Here is a 16,628-nt window from a genome sequence, read left to right on the forward strand (position 1 = left end):
TGGCTCAGGGATTAAGCCATAGGTTTTTCTGTACTTCCTCAGTCTGGCACCAGCTAGTACAGAGCGCACACAAAAATGGAATATACATCTACTTCTAAAACCTTGTGTTCTTTGCACCAATTCTCTGAGTGTATGAGTGGACTGCATAATAAAGCTTTTTCAAATCCACTTGTGACATAGATTAAGTTTATTCCTAAAGCAGCATTTGGGGAAAAGAAGATGGATCAGGGACAGGTTTTAAGACTGTGTATAGTGAAAGTAGTGTAGTCTGCATGGAGATGATTGGGTAGTTCTCAATTACAAGAGATTCTGCAGATGCTGGCAATCCAAAGCAACACACATGAAATGCTGGAGGAACTCACCAGGTCAGGCAGCATCTATGGAAGGGAATAAACAGTCGACATTTCTAGGCCGAGACCCTTCATCAGGACCCCAGTTCCTCCAGCATTTTCTGTGTGATTCAGAGATTTGGTCATGTTGGAATAAGCCCAAACTGATGAGGTAGCATCGTTATTTACTTTACATGCTTTTGCACTTGGTATTGTTAGTGATGTTGACATTGCTGAAATAACTTAATAAATAACAACTTGCTGTCAGGGTAATTTTGATGAGAATTTCAACACCCTAACTCATTGGTACAGGCAGTGGTGCTGATGTTACATACCTTGAAGGAAGCTCCACATAAAGGTTTATTGATTGGTGTTGAGAACATCTCAATTTCTGATGGCTATTCTCATCAGGTGCTGATTCACAAAATATCCACTCACCTTGAGCTTCCAGTCACAATTCCCACAGACTGACCTGGAAAGGAAATTACACATTCAAATTAAAATTTGAAACATTAAGATTAAAACATATGAATCTGATTAAGATAAAGGCTGACATATTTAAAAGCCTTTGTTAATAAGAATTCATAAAGCCTTGCAGTTTGAAATAGACCTGTAAAACAATTACAATATACAGTGCCTTGGAAAAAGTATTCTGCCCCGACAACTACTTTTACATTTTACTGTCTCATCTTCTAAATTTAAAATATATTGAAGTAGGATTTATGAGCTAACCTACAAAACATTTGCATCATGTCAAATCAAAAGAAACATTTCAAAACCTGTCAACAATTTACTAAGAATTATAAACCCAAAGTGTGAGGCTGAAAAAGTATTTATCACCTTTGTAATTACTATGCTAACTTGCCCCTGTAGCAACATACTACCTTACCAATTCACCCTATTTGTTGATGTAGAACGTTGGAAGAACAGCTGTTTGAAGTGAATTCATAAGAATACTGTAAATACCCACAGTGGTGTCAAGAAACCTCTCCCTCAAGGTCGCAAAAACAAAGAAGCTGGTTGTGGAATACAGGAGGAACGGATACGGGTTCACCTCTATTGACATCAATGGGTCTGGGGTTGAGAGGGTGAACAGCTTCGAGTTCCTTGGTATACACTTTACTGAGGACCTCACTTGGTCCGTACATACTGGCTGTGGTGAATAAAGCACAACAGCGCCTCTTTCACTTCAGACGGTTGAAGAAGTTCGGCATGAGTCCCCAAATACTAAGGACTTTCTACAGGGGCACAATTGAGCACATCCTGACTGGCTGTATCACTGCCTGGTATGGGAACCGTACTCCCCTCAATAGCAGGATTCTGTAGAGTGGTGTGGATAGCCCAGCACATCTGTGGTTGTAAACTTCCCATTATTCAGGACATTTACAGCAGCAGGTGTGTAAAAAGGGCGCAAAGGATCATTGGGGACCCGAGTCACCCCAACCACAAATTGTTCCAGCTGCTACCATCTTGGAAATGGTACGGCAGCATGAAAGCCAGGACCAACAGGCTCCAGGACAGCTTCTTCCACCAGGCCATCAGACTGATTAACTCATGCAGACGCAATTGTATTTCTAAGTTATATTGACTGTTCTGATGTATACCTTACTGTACACACTATTTATTACAAATTACTATAATTTGCACATTGTACATTCAGACACAGATGTAACAAAGATTTTTACTGCTCGTGTATGTGAAGGACGTAAGAAATAAATCAATTCAATTACATTCAATACCCCCTCTCTGTAAAGTCCAACAGAAAAGAAGATTTTCAGTAGACCAAACCAAAATGAAAACAAAAGAGCATTCAAAACAAGTGAGTAAAATTATAATAAAGAAGCTCAAATCTGGGGAAGGGTACAAGCATCTCAAAGTCACTGAACATACCTTGGAGCTCAGTACAGTCCATCGTGAAAAAGTGGTAAAAATATGAAACCACAGCCATACTGCCTAGGTCAGGCAGCCATCTAAACTTTGCCAGTGAAGAATGGCACTTGTAAGAGAGGCCACTGTGAATCCCAACAGTCACCGAGTGAACTGCAGAAGTCAGTGGCTGCAACTCGAGTTGAAGTTCATGGCTCCACAATCTCTAAGGCCTTATACAAAAAGACTATTTATGGAAGACGTGACAGGGAAACAAAAACGTATTCTTGCCCATAAAGACTTTGCAAAGTGTCAATTAGAAGATACTGTAAAGATGCGAAAGAAGGTTTTGTCATTGATGAGACTAAAGTGGAACTTTTTAGCCTCAACATGAAGTGGTAAGGCTAATACTGAGTGTTAGCCTGTGTGGTGTAAATCTAATACTGCACATTAGCCAAGTAACACCATCCCTACTCTAAAGTATGGTTAAGGTAGCATGCTATGGGGATGCTTTTTAGTAGCAGAGACAGAAATCCAGTCAGGATTGATGGGAAGATGAATGCTGCTAAATACGGAGATCCTGGATAAAAACTTGCTAGACTCTGCCAGAAAGCTTAAACTGAGGAAGAAGTTTGTCTTTCAGCAGGACCATGACCCAAAGCATACTGCCAGAGCAACCATGGACTGGCTTCTAATGAAGAAAATTGATGTCCTTGAAAGGCCCAATCAGTTTCCTGACCCTAACCTAATCAAACACATCTGGCAAGACATCAAGATTGCTGTCCACCACTGCTCCTCAACCAACCTAGCACAGCTTGAGCAATTTTGCCAGGAATAATAGGCAAATCTTGCTCTATCATGTTGTGCAAAGCTAATAGAGACTTATCCAAAATAGACTACTAGCTGTAATAGCTGCCAGATGTGTTCAAGTACTGAGCAAAGGGGGATGAACACTTTTAAACCGCTGACATTTCAGTGTTTGAATTCTTAGTTTTTTTCATGCTTAATAATTTTCCCTATTTTTTATATCTACTGTGGAAAAAGGAGCATGTGATTCACAAATAAAAATTCTCAGTTAAATTGATCAAAATCTCTGGTTTAAATTCTCATTTATGTGAACAAAGGGTTGAGGGCTGAATACTTCTACAAGGGCTGTAGACTTTTTTAAGGCTCAGAGGATTTTCTAAGCCGTAATTATGATCAACTTACCACTAAATACTTACTATTCTTCATGAGTAAGAAAGATTTTCCAGGGTATTTTATAGTCGTACCAGTTTGCAAAGAAAAAATCCATTTTTTTGGTGACGCAAGCAATCACAATTCATAATTTTTTGCATCTCCCACATGTGTACTTAGCAAGTAGCCCGAGTTGTCCTTTTTTTTTTAATCCATTTTAAACTTGTTTCTCAATGACACTACTGTAAGATACAAAATAAATGAAACGTCCTACTTTTCAAATTCAAAAATAGTATGTTAGAAAATGTTTTTAAAAATCTGCCATTAACAGCAGGGTGAGTTCTAGAATAGGTGAGGCAATTTGCCCGTCAGTTTCATCTGTAATGAATTTGGGAGTAAATGTGTGACTGCTAAACAGGACAGAAATATCTTGTATACTGTTGTAGTGAAAAGATTGCAAGAAATTATCTGCTGGAACCGAAAAGAAATTGAAGAGCACACTCCTGTGGTTTAAAAAGATATATGATTCTGATATGGGTCTCTTGTAGACTAAGAGTAGGAAATGTACAGAGAGAGGGGAATCATGGTTGGGAAAAGGGGAAGGGAGAAGAGACAGCTGGAAGCACCAGAGGGACATTCTGTCATGATTAATAGATCAATCGGTTAGAATCAAATGATTTTGCTTGCTGTCTCAGGGGTGGGTGTGATTTTACCCATGCCAACCCCCACCCCTGGCACTCCTTTTCTGAAACCTGTCCCACATTCCTCCCACGGCACCCCACCCTCACCATTCCCAACATCCTTTGCTCTCGCCCGGTTTACAAGTTTGCTCTCCGCTCCACCTTGATACAGTATTGCGCAATAGTCTTAGGTACCCTAGCTATCGAGTCTGCTCTGCCATTTCATCATGGCTGATCCGTTTTCCCTCTCAGCCCCAGTGTCCTGCCTTCTCCCCGTATCCCTTCATGCCCTGACTAATCAAGAATCTATCAACCTCTGCCTTAACTATGTCCAATGACTTGGCCTCCACAGCCGCCTATGGCAATGACTTGCTCCCTGTGCCAGTGAGGGTAGAAACAGGATGATTTGCACATTAATGTGTGGCTGAGGAGCTGGTGCAGGGGGCAGGGCTTCAGGTTCTGGGTTCAATGGGATCTCTTCTGGGGGAGGTTTTTTCTTGGACAAAATTGATGAGTTGCATCTGAACCCAAGGGGAACCAATATTCTTGCAGGCAGGTTTGTTAGAGCTGTTAGGGAGGGTTTAAACTAATTTGGCAGGGGGGTGGAAACCAGAGCGAAGGGACTCAGGATAGGATGGATGGTAAAAAAAACAAAGATAGCATGCAACACACATCAAAGTTGCTGGTGAACGCAGCAGGCCAGGCAGCATCTCTAGGAAGAGGTGCAGTCGACGTTTCAGGCCGAGACCCTTCGTCAGGACTAACTGAAGGAAGAGTGAGTAAGGGATTTGAAAGTTGGAGGGGGAGGGGGAGATCCAAAATGATAGGAGAAGACAGGAGGGAGAGGGATAGAGCCAAGAGCTGGACAGGTGATAGGCAAAAGGGGATACGAGAGGATCATGTCTGACATGTCTATCCACGGCCTCCTCTACTGTAAAGATGAAGCCACACTCAGGTTGGAGGAACAACACCTTATATTCCGTCTGGGTAGCCTCCAACCTGATGGCATGAACATCAACTTCTCTAACTTCCGCTAAGGCCCCACCTCCCCCTCGTACCCCATCTGTTACTTATTTTATGCACACATTCTTTCTCTCACTCTCCTTTTTCTCCCTCTGTCCCTCTGAATGTACCTCTTGCCCATCCTCTGGGTCCCCCCCCCCCCTTGTCTTTCTTCCCGGACCTCCTGTCCCATGATCCTCTCGTATCCCCTTTTGCCTATCACCTGTCCAGCTCTTGGCTCTATCCCTCCCCCTCCTGTCTTCTCCTATCATTTTGGATCTCCCCCTCCCCCTCCAACTTTCAAATCCCTTACTCACTCTTCCTTCAGTTAGTCCTGACGAAGGGTCCCGGCCTGAAACGTCAACTGCACCTCTTCCTACAGATGCTGCCTGGCCTGCTGCGTTCACCAGCAACTTTGATGTGTGTTGCTTGAATTTCCAGCATCTGCAGAATTCTTGTTGTTTGCGTTTAAAGATAGCATGCAGTTAGATTGTCAGGAAGGGCAGGCAGATGATAGGACAAAATTGCTGCTCAAAGGGTGAGTATCAGTGCATTAGGGACGCAGGATCAAAAAGGGTAGCAAATACAATATTCAAAGTGTTATATCTCAATGCACGGAGTATAAGAAATAAGGTGGATGATCTTGTTGCACTTTTACAAATTGTCAGGTATGGTGTTGTGGCCATCACTGAATTGTGGCTGAAGGATAGTTGTTGGGAGCTGAATGTTCAAGGTTACATGTTGTGTCAGAGGGATAGGAAGGTAGGCAGAGGGTTTGGCGTGGCTCTGCTGGTAAAGAAAGGCATCAAATCGGTAGCAAGATGTGCCATAGGATCAGAAGATGTTGAATCTTGTGGGTTGAGTTCAGAAGCTGCAAGAGTAAAAGGAGCCAGTGAGGAGGCATAGTTGAGTAGCAGGTAAAGCTTTTGTAGTGGTTGAATAAAAAAAAGTCACCAAACTGCAACTAATTAAGTAAAGTAAGGATGATGCAGGATCAGGTGATGTGCTGTAGCTGTATGATGTGGGAGCTGGTGGACCCCATTGTGGCTCCTGGTGACCACATCTGCAGCAAGTGTTGGCTGCTCGAGGAACTCAGGCTCAAAATTGACGACCTGGAATCTGAGCTTCAAACACTGCGACACATCAGGGAGTGGGAGAGTTACCTGGAAGATCTGTTTCAGGGAGTAGGCACACCCAGTAGATTAGCTGCCTCAAATTCAGTCTGTGCTCACGGACAAGAGGGTGTGACTGCAAGTGAGGCAGGTAGTGGGATCCAAGAGACAGTGCTGGAGGAGCCTCAGCCTGTGAGCTTGTCCAACAGGTCTGAGATTCTTGTTACCCCTGTGGATGAGCAATGGGGCTGTAGGAAGGATGAGCAACCTAACTGTGGCACTGTGGTTCAGGGAACCATTCAAGAGGGGGGAGAGAAGAGAAATGTAGTGGTAATTGGGGATAGTATAGTCAGGGGAATGGCAAAGTTCTCTGTCACAGAAATAGAGCATCCCGAAGGCTATGTTACCTGCCTCGTGCCTGGGTTCAGGACACCTTATCTGACCTGCAGAGGAATTTGTACTGAGAGGAGAAAGATCCAGTTGTCGTGGTCCACATGGGTATCAACAAATTAGGTAGAATGAGGAAAGAGGTTCTGCAGAGGGAATTTGAGCAGCTAGGAACTAAATTAAAAAGCAGAACCAAAAAGACAGTCATCTCTGGGTTACTACCTGGAATCTGCAAACTGACACAGGGTTAAAAAGATCAAAGAGTTAAATATGCAGTTCAAGGATTAGTGTAGGAGAAGTGGGTTTGAATTCATGGGAAACAGGCACCAGTATTGGGGAAGAAGGGAGCTGTTCCATTGGGCGGGCTCCACCTGAACTGTGATGGGACCCAGATCCTGGCGAATCACATAACTAGGGTTGTGGATAGGGCTTTAAACTAAATATCAAGGGGGGTGGGTTCAACAGATTAGAGAAATATGGATAAAGTAAAAGAGAAAAGCGTGGATAAAGATAAAATAAAAGCAAAAGTTTAAAAAAGGAGAAAAGTAAGTGTGGAGTGCATGAGAGACAAAGATTACTATATTTTAAAGGCACAATGAGTGTAAGGGCAGTTTATCTGAATGCCTGTAGTATTTGTAACAAGGTCAGTGAACTTATGGCACAGATCAGTATAAAGGGGTGTGATTTAGGGACCATTACAGAGACGTTGCAGGGTGGAGAGGATTGGGAAATAAATATCCAAGGATATCAGATAATACAGAAGGACAGGCAGGAAGGTAAGGTAGGTGGGATAGTGCTCTTAATTAAGAATGAGATCAGGGTGATAGTGACAGATGATATAAGAACTAAGGAGCAAAATGTTGAATCCATCTGGGTGGAGATTATGAATAGTGAAGGGAAAAAATCACCGGTGGGAATTGCTTATCGGCCACCGAATAATAACTTTACAGTGGCACAAGCAATAAACAGAGAAATATCTGAGGCATGTAAGAATGGAACCACAGTTATCGTGGGGGATTTAACTTGCATATAGATGGGTGAATCAAGTTGGTCGAGGCAGTCTTGAGGAGAACTTCATAGAATGCATACATGCATTAGTGATAGCTTTCTTGAACAGCATGTTACTAAACCTACTAGGGAACATACTATCTTGGATCTGGTCCTGTGCAATGAGACAGGTAAAATTAGCAATCTTGTGGTTAGGGATCCTCTTGGAAAGAGTGATCACAGTGTGACTGAGTTTCTCATACAAATGGAGGGTGCAATAGTTCGATCTAAAACCAGTGTATTATGCCTAAACAAGAGAGACTACAATGGGATGAAGGAGGAGTTGGATAGGGTAGACTGGGAACTCAGGCTATATGGTGGGTCAGTTGAGGAACAGTGGAAGACTTTCAAAGAGATTTTTCACAGTGCTCAAAAGTATATTCTGGTTAAAAGCAAGGACAATAAGGGTGGGGAAAGCCAGCCATGGATAACTATGGAAATAAAGGAAAGCATCAAACTAAAAGCTTGTGTGTACCAAATCAGCAAGAGTAGGGGGAAACTGGAAGATTGAGAAAACTTTAAAAAGTAACAAAGAACCACTAAGCAAGCAATTAAAAAAAGGAAGATAGGTTATGAAAATAAACCAGCTCAAAATATAAAAATGGATAGTAAAATTTTAAAAATTATATAAAATCGAAAAGGGTGGCTAAAGTGAATGTAGATCTCTTGGAGGATGAGAAAGGGGTATTGATATTGGGTAATGAGGAAATGGCTGAGGCTTTGAATGACTATTTTGTGTCAGTCTTCACAGCGGAGGACATGTCTAACATGCTGAAGAGAGATGATATGGATACAATGGGAGGTGAGGACCTTGATACAATAGTTCTCACTAAAGAGGTAGTGCTGAGCAAACTTGTGGGCCTAAATACAGACCCCTTGTCCTGATGGAATGCATCCCAGGGTACTGTAAGAAATGGCAGAGGTTATAGTTGAGGCTTTGGTGATAATTTACCAAAATTCTCTGGACTCTGGGCAGGTACTAGTGGATTGGAAGAAAGCGAATGTCACACCACTGTTCAAAAAAGAATGTAGGCATAAGGCAGGTAACTATAGGCCAGTTAGTTTAACATCTGTAGTTGGGAAAATGCTTGAAGCTATCATTAAAGAAGAAATAGTGAGGCATCTGGAAAGAAATGGATCCATTAGTCAGACACAGCATGGATTCAGCAAAGGCAGGTCCTGTTTGACAAACTTACTGGAGTTATTTGAGGATTAACGAGCGCAGTGGATAGAAGGGAACAGATGGAATTATTTACTTGGATTTCTACAAGGCATTTGATAAGGTGCCACATAAAAGACTTATCCATAAGATAATGATGCATAGAGTTGGGGGTGATAGCATGGATAGAGGATTGGTTGACCAATAGAAAGTACAGAAATGGGATACTTGGATGTTTCTTTGATTGGCAATCAGTGGTAAGCAGTGTGTGGCAGGGGTCAGTGCTGGGCCTGCAACTGTTAACGATATACTGTACATTAATGATGTACAGTAAGGAAATTTGAGGAAGAAAGAAAGTTTGAGGAAATTACCAGTAGGTTAGACAAGGGAGATGCAGTGAATGCTGTATATTTGGATTTTCAGAAGGCCTTTGACAAGGTGCCACACATGAGACTACTTAACAAGATAAGAGCCCATGGAATTACAGGAAAGTTACATACGTGGATAGAGCGTTGGCTGATTGGCAGGAAACAGAGAGTGGGAATAAAGGGATCCTAATCTGGTTGGCTGCCAGTTACCAGTGGTGTTCCAAGGGGTCCGTGTTGGGGCCGCTTCTTTTTACATTGTACATCAATGATTTGGACTATGGAATAGATGGCTTTGGGGCTAAGTTTGCTGACAATACGAAGATAGGTAGAGGGGCTGGTAGTGCTGAGGAAACAGAGAGTCTGCAGAGAGACTTGGATAGATTGGAAGAATGGGCAGAGAAGTGGCAAATGAAGTACAATGTTGGAAAGTGTATGGTTATGCACTTTAGCAGAAGTAATAAACGGGCAGACTATTATTTAAATGGGGAAAGAATTCAAAGTTCTGAGATGCAACGGGACTTGGGAGTCCTCGTACAGGATACCCTTAAGGTTAACCTCCAGGTTGAGTCGGTAGTGAAGAGGGCGAATGCAATGTTGGCATTCATTTCTAGAGGAATAGAGTATAGGAGCGGGGATGTGATGTTGAAGCTCTATAAGGCGCTGATGAGACCTCACTTGGAGTACTGTGGGCAGTTTTGGTCTCCTTATTTAAGAAAGGATGTGTTGACGTTGGAGAGGGTACAGAGAAGATTCACTAGAATGATTCCGGGAATGAGAGGGTTAACATATGAGGAACGTTTGACTGCTCTTGGACTGTGTTCCTTGGAGTTCAGAAGAATGAGGGGAGACCTCACAGAAACATTTCGAATGTTAAAAGGCATGGACAGAGTGGATGTGGCAAAGTTGTTTCCCATGATGGGGGAGTCTAGTACGAGAGGGCATGACTTAAGGATTGAAGGGCGCCCATTCACAACAGAAATGCAAAGAAATTTTTTTAGTCAGAGGGTGGTGAATCTATGGAATTTGTTGCCACAGGCAGCAGTGGAGGCCAAGTCATTGGGTGTATTTAAGGCAGAGACTGATAGGTATCTGAGTAGCCAGGGCTTCAAAGGTTATGGTGAGAAGGCGGGGGAGTGGGACTAAATGGGAGAATGGATCAGCTCATGATAAAATGGCGGAGCAGACTCGATGGGCCGAATGGCCGACTTCTGCTCCTTTGTCTTATGGTCTTATGATCTGGAAGAGGGAATAGAGTGTAATGTACCTAAGTTTACTGCAGACACTAAATTGAGTGGAAAAGGAAATTGTGCAGAGGATACGGAAAGCCTACAGAGAGAATAAGATAGGTTAAGTGAGTGGGCAAGGGTTTGGCAAATGGAGTACAATGTCAGTAAATGTGAGGTCATCCACTCTGGAAGAAAAAATGGAAGATCAGATTATTACTTAAATGGTAAAAGATTATAGCATGCTGCTATGCAGAGGGACTTGGGAGTGCTTGTGCATGAATCACAAAAGGTTGGTTTGCAGGTGCAGCAGGCTATCAAGAAGAGAAATGGAATGTTGGTCTTTATTGCTAGAGGGATTGAATTTAAGAGCAGGGAGGTTATGCTGCAACCGTACGGGGTACTGGTGTGGTTGCATCTGGAGTTCTGCGTGCAGTTCTGGTCTCCATACTTGAGGAAGGATATACTGGCTTTCGAGGTGGTGCAGAGGAGGTTCACTAGGTTGACTCCAGAGATGAGGGGGTTAGACTATGAGGAGAGATTGAGTCGCCTGGGATTGTACTCACTGGAATTCAGAAGAATGAGAGGGGTTCTTATAGAAACATACAAAATTATGGAAGAGATAGATTAGATAGAGGCAGGAAAGTTGTTTCCACTGGTAGGTGAGACTAGAACTAGGGGACACAGCCTCAAGATTCGGGGGAGTAAACTTAGGACAGAGATGGGGAGAAACTGCTTTTTCCAAAGAGTGGTGAATCTGTGGAATTCTCTGTCCAATGAAGCAGTGGAGGCTAACTCAGGACTCTTTCACAGTGGTGTCTGAAAACAGGATGCTGTCCAAGTTGCATGCCATCTTGGACAACGTCTCCCATCCACTACATAATGTACTGGGTGGGCACAGGAGTATATTCAGCCAGAGACTCATTCCACCGAGATGCAACACAGAGCGTCATAGGAAGTCATTCCTGCCTGTGGCCATCAAACTTTACAACTCCTCCCCTGGAGGGTCAGACACCCTGAGCCAATAGGCTGGTCCTGGACTTATTTCATAATTTACTGGCATAATTTACATATTACTATTTAACTATTTATGGTTCTATTACTATTTACTATTTATGGTGCAACTGTAACAATTTCCCCCGGGATCAATAAAGTATGACTATGACTATATTTAAGACAAGGTTGAATAGATTTTTGTACAATAGGGAATTAAGGGTTATGAGGAAAAGACAGGTAGGTGGAGAGGAGTCCATTGTCAGATCAGGCTTATCAGGCCAGATGGCCTACTCCTGCTCCTATTTCTTATGTTCTTATGACCCTGATAGCCATATTTCCAGGCCTTCCAACTGTAGCTGGGATGTGGACCACAGATTACAATGGGAAATAGAAAAGGCGTGTCAAAATGGCAATGCTATGATAGTCATGGGAGATTTTAACATGCAGGTTGATTGCGAAAATCAAGTTGGTAAAGGATTTCAAGAGAATGAGTTTGTTGAATGCCTATGGGATGGCTTTTTAGAGCAGTTTGTTGTTGATCCTACTAGGCGGATCAGCTGTACTGGATTGTGTGTTATGTAATGAACTGGAGGCGATTAGGGAGCTTAAGGTAAAAGAAAACTTAGGAACCAATGATCATAATTGATTGAGTTCAACTTGAAATTTCATAGGGAGAAAATAAAGTCTGACGTAGCAGTATTTCAGTGGAGTAAAGAAAACGACAGTGGTATGAGAGAGGAGTTGACAAAAGTCAATTGGAAGGAGATGCTGGCAGGAATGACAGCAGAGCAGCAATGGGAAAAATGCGGAAGGTGCAGGATAGATGTATTCCAAAAACAAAGAAATACTCAAGTGCAAAATAGTGCAACCATGGCTGACAAGGGAAGTCAAAGCTAATGTAAAAGCAAAAGAAAGGGCATACAACAAAGCAAAAATTAGCGGGAAGATAGAGGATTGGGAAGCTTTTACAAACCTACAGAGAGCAACTAAAAAAATCTTTAGGAGGGAAAAGATGAAATACGAAAGCAAGCTAGCAAACAATATCAAAGTGGATTGTAAAAGCTTTTTCTAATATGATCGAAGTGGATGGTAAAAGTTTTTTCAAGTATGTAAAAAATAAAAGAGAGATGAGAGTGGATATAGGACCGTTAGAAAATCAGGCTGGGGAAATAATAACGGGGGAAGAGGAAATGACAGATCAACTAAATGAGTAATTTGCATCAGCCTTCACTGTGGAAGACACTAGCTATGTGCCAGATGTTGAAGGGTGCGAGGGAAGAGAAGTGAATGCAGTTACAATTACACGGGAGAAGGTGCTCAAAAAGCTGAAAGACCAAAGGGTATATAAATCACCCAGACTGGATGAACTGCACCTTCGTGTTCAGAAAGAGGTAGTGGTAGAGATAGTGGAGGCATTAGTAATGATCCAGAGGACTGGAAAATAGCAAATGTTTCTGTGTGGATTGGTGATAATATCTCCTCCTCGCCGACTATCAACACTGGTGCACCTCAGGGCTGTGTGCTTACCCCACTGCTGTACTCTGTATGTACACATGACTCTGTGGCTAGGCGTAGCTCAAATACCATCCATAAATTTGCTGACGATACAACCACTGTTAGTAGAATCTCAGCTGGAGACGAGAGGACGTACAGGAGCAAAATATGCCAACTAGTAGAACGGTGTCGCAGCAACAACCTGGCACTCAACGTCAGTAAGACGAAAGAGCTGGTTGTGGACTTCAGGAAGGGTAAGACGAGGGAACACGTACCAATCTTCAAAGAGGGGTCAGAAGTGGAAATAGTGAGCAGTTTCAAGTTCCTGGGTGTGAAGATCTCTGAGGACCTAACCTGGTCCCAACATATTGATGTAGTCATAAGGAAGGGAAGACTGCGACTATACTTTGTTAGGAGTTTGAAGAGATTTGGTATGTCAACATATACACTCAAAAACTTCTATAGATGTATCATCGAGACCATTCTGATAGGCTGCATCACTGTCTGGTATGGGTGGGCTACTGCACAGGACTGAAAGAAGCTGCAGAAGGTTGTAAATCTAGTCAGTTCCATCTTGGGTACTAGCCTACAAAGTATCCAGGATATCTTCAAGGAGCGGTGCCTCAGAAAGGCAGTGTCCATTGGTAAGGGCCTCCAGCAGCCAGGGCATGCCTTTTTCTCACTGTTACCATCAGGCAGGAGGTACAGAAGCCTGAAGGCACACACTCAGTGATTCAGGAACAGCTTCTTCCCCTCTGCCACTTGATTCCTAAATGGACATTGATCCTGTGAACACTACCTCACTTTTTTAGTATATATTATTTCTGTTCTTGCACGATTTTAATCTATTCAATATACATATATTGTAATTTATTTTATTATTATTTTTCTTCTTCTATATTATGTGTTGCATTGAATTGCTGCTACTAAGTTAATAAATTTCACGACACATGCCAGTGAAAATAAACCTGATTCTGATTCTGATGTTACTCCACACTTTAAGAAATGGGGAAGGCAGCAGAAACGAAATTACAGACCAGTTAGCCTGACCTCAGTGGTTGGGAAGATGTTGGAGCCAATTGTTAAGGGTGAGATTCTGGACTACTTGGTGGCACAGGACAAATTAGGACAAAGTCAGTATTGTTTCCTTGAGGGAAAATCTTGCCTGACGAACCTGTTGGAATTCTTGAGGAGATTTCAAGTAGGATAGATAAAGGGGATACAGTAGATATTGTATATTTAGACTTTCAGAAGGTCTTTGACAAGGTGCCTTACATGTGGCTACTTACCAAGTTAGGAGCCATGGTATTACAGGAAAGTTACTAGCATAGTTAGAGTATTCGCTGATTGGTAGGAGGCAGTGAGTGGGAACAAAAGGATCCTTTTCTGGTTGGCTACCAGTGACTAGTTCCGCAGAGGTCGGTGTTGGGACTGTTGCTTTTTATATCAATGAATTCGATGATGGAATAAATGGCTTTGTTGCCAAGTTTGCAGATGATACGACGATTGGTGGAGGGGCAGGGAGTATTGAGGAAATAGGTGGGTTGCAGAAGGACTTAGACAGATTAGGAGAATGGGCAAGAAAGTGGCAAATGAAATACAACGTTGGAAAATGCATGGTCATGCACTTTGGTAGTAGAAATAAATGTGCAGACTGTTTTCTAAATGGGGAGAAAATCCAGGAATCTGAGATGCAGAGGGACTTGGGAGTCCTTGTGCAGAACACCCCAAAGGTTAACTTGCAGGTTGAGTCGGTGGTGAGGAAGGCAAATGCCATATTAGCATTCATTTCAAGAGGTCTAGAATACAAGAGCAAAGATGTGATGCTGAGGCTTTATAAGGCACTGGTGAGGCCTCACCTTGAGTATTGTGAACAATTTGGGCCCCTCATCTTAGAAAAGATGTGCTGGCATTGGAGAGGGTCCAGAGGAGGTTCACAAGGATGATTCCAGGAATGCAAGGGTTATCATATGAGGAACATTTGATGGCTCTGGGTCTGTACTCGCTGGAATTCAGAAGGATGAGGGGGGAGATCTCATTGAAACCTTTCGAATGTTGAAAGGCCTAGACAGAGTAGATGTGGAAAGGATTTATCTCATGGTGGGAGAGTCTAGGACAAGAGAGCACAGCCTCAGGATAGAGGGGTGCCCTTTCAAAACAGAGATGCAGAGAAATTTCTTTAGCCAAAGGGTGGTGAATTTGTGGAATTTGTTGCCACATGCAGCTGTGGAGGCCAGGCCGGGTCGCTGGGTGTACTTAAGGCAGAGATTGACAGGTTGTTGATGGTCCATGAAAATTACCTCATTGTCTATCTTTTGCATCATTAATTTATTTTTGTAACATGGTAATTTTTTGTGTCTTTGATAATAAACCCAATTCTGATTCCACTCACCATCCCCGAAGCCATCTCCTTCAAAACATAAATGTAAATCACCAGGTTCTTGTGAGTTATTGGATTTCAAGGGACAATGGTCCCTCCTCTCAGAAACAAAGCCTCTGCGATAATAAAAAAAATTGAAATTACATAGAAAATGCAAAACGCACAAGGAAGCCATTTTGCCCATAGTGCCTGTGTTAGTTAGGCAACAGTAACTCAGTCAATCTTGTTGTCCAAACAGGCACCTAGATGGCCCTGCAGTCAGAAATCTTCAAGTACACATCAAAGAATGTAAATGAAGAATTTTAATCTATATACTACTAAAACACTCATGCTCTGTCTATCTGTTTGTGACCTCCAATTAGAGCAAACGGTGCATTACAGCTGCACTTTTTTTGGCTAAATCGAATTAAAATGCGCTAACTTACAGAATGCAGGCAAAGTTCAGGGTTATGTATTCATATAAAATTGCTCATTCGCCAAAATAAACAGGCTCCCTTTTAACCCGAGACCCGATCGGCCATCATGGAAATTGGGACTCGACAGCCCGACGCATGCGCACGGCCAGTCTCAGCAGCTACACCTACCGGAGCAAAAGGGCAGGGCGGCTCTATTTCCAGTGGTTGCATTCTGCTGATCACCATCAGCATATGCAGGATTGGGACAGATCTAACTGCCACCCATCAATAAGAGATAATTAAATCTTATTGTAATGACATACTTCCAGACACTCATAAAACCCTTTGCTGCAGTCAAAAGACAGCGGTGACTATATCACGTCCATTTAGGAGAGCACCAACCACATCATCAAGAATAATCAGCATCCTTTGGTGTTACTGCTTCGTATCTTTTATCCAGCATTAGGGTAAAAAAAAATGGTCAGCCTAATTATGCCACGTGGAAGGGAAGGGGGACATTATGGTCAAGAGATGACACCAAATGTCGTCGAGAAGCGGCAAGGAGAGGGAGAGAACAAGAATCGGATGAGGCCAGGGCCGCACGACTCCAGGATCAATGAGTCAGGACAAAAAAAGATGAGAGAAGAAGAGACAGAGGAGGAGAGGCATGCACGTCTCCAGGATCAGAGATAAACAACAAACAGCAGAAAAGATGAAGAGATGGGGGATGAAAGGTCTGCATATCTCCACAATGACAACGACAGGCACAAGGGTGACAAATAAACCAGAAATAATGCCATCAAAAGTGTCCTTCGTTAAATGAGGAGCAGCTATATTTGCTTTGCTATGTGTCGTTCTTCTTTAATAAACTGAGGTTTTCTACTTCAGTTTCCAAAGTAAAGCAATACCAATAGCATTCAGGAAAATTTAATGTTCATTCTGGTCACATCAGGCTGCACTACCCTACTCTCAAAGGGTGCCCCAACGAGTCACCCTGTTGTCTAGTTTCTTTCT

Source organism: Mobula birostris, chromosome 6 (genome assembly GCF_030028105.1).
Source record: "Mobula birostris isolate sMobBir1 chromosome 6, sMobBir1.hap1, whole genome shotgun sequence".
Classification (NCBI taxonomy): Eukaryota; Metazoa; Chordata; class Chondrichthyes; order Myliobatiformes; family Myliobatidae; genus Mobula; species Mobula birostris.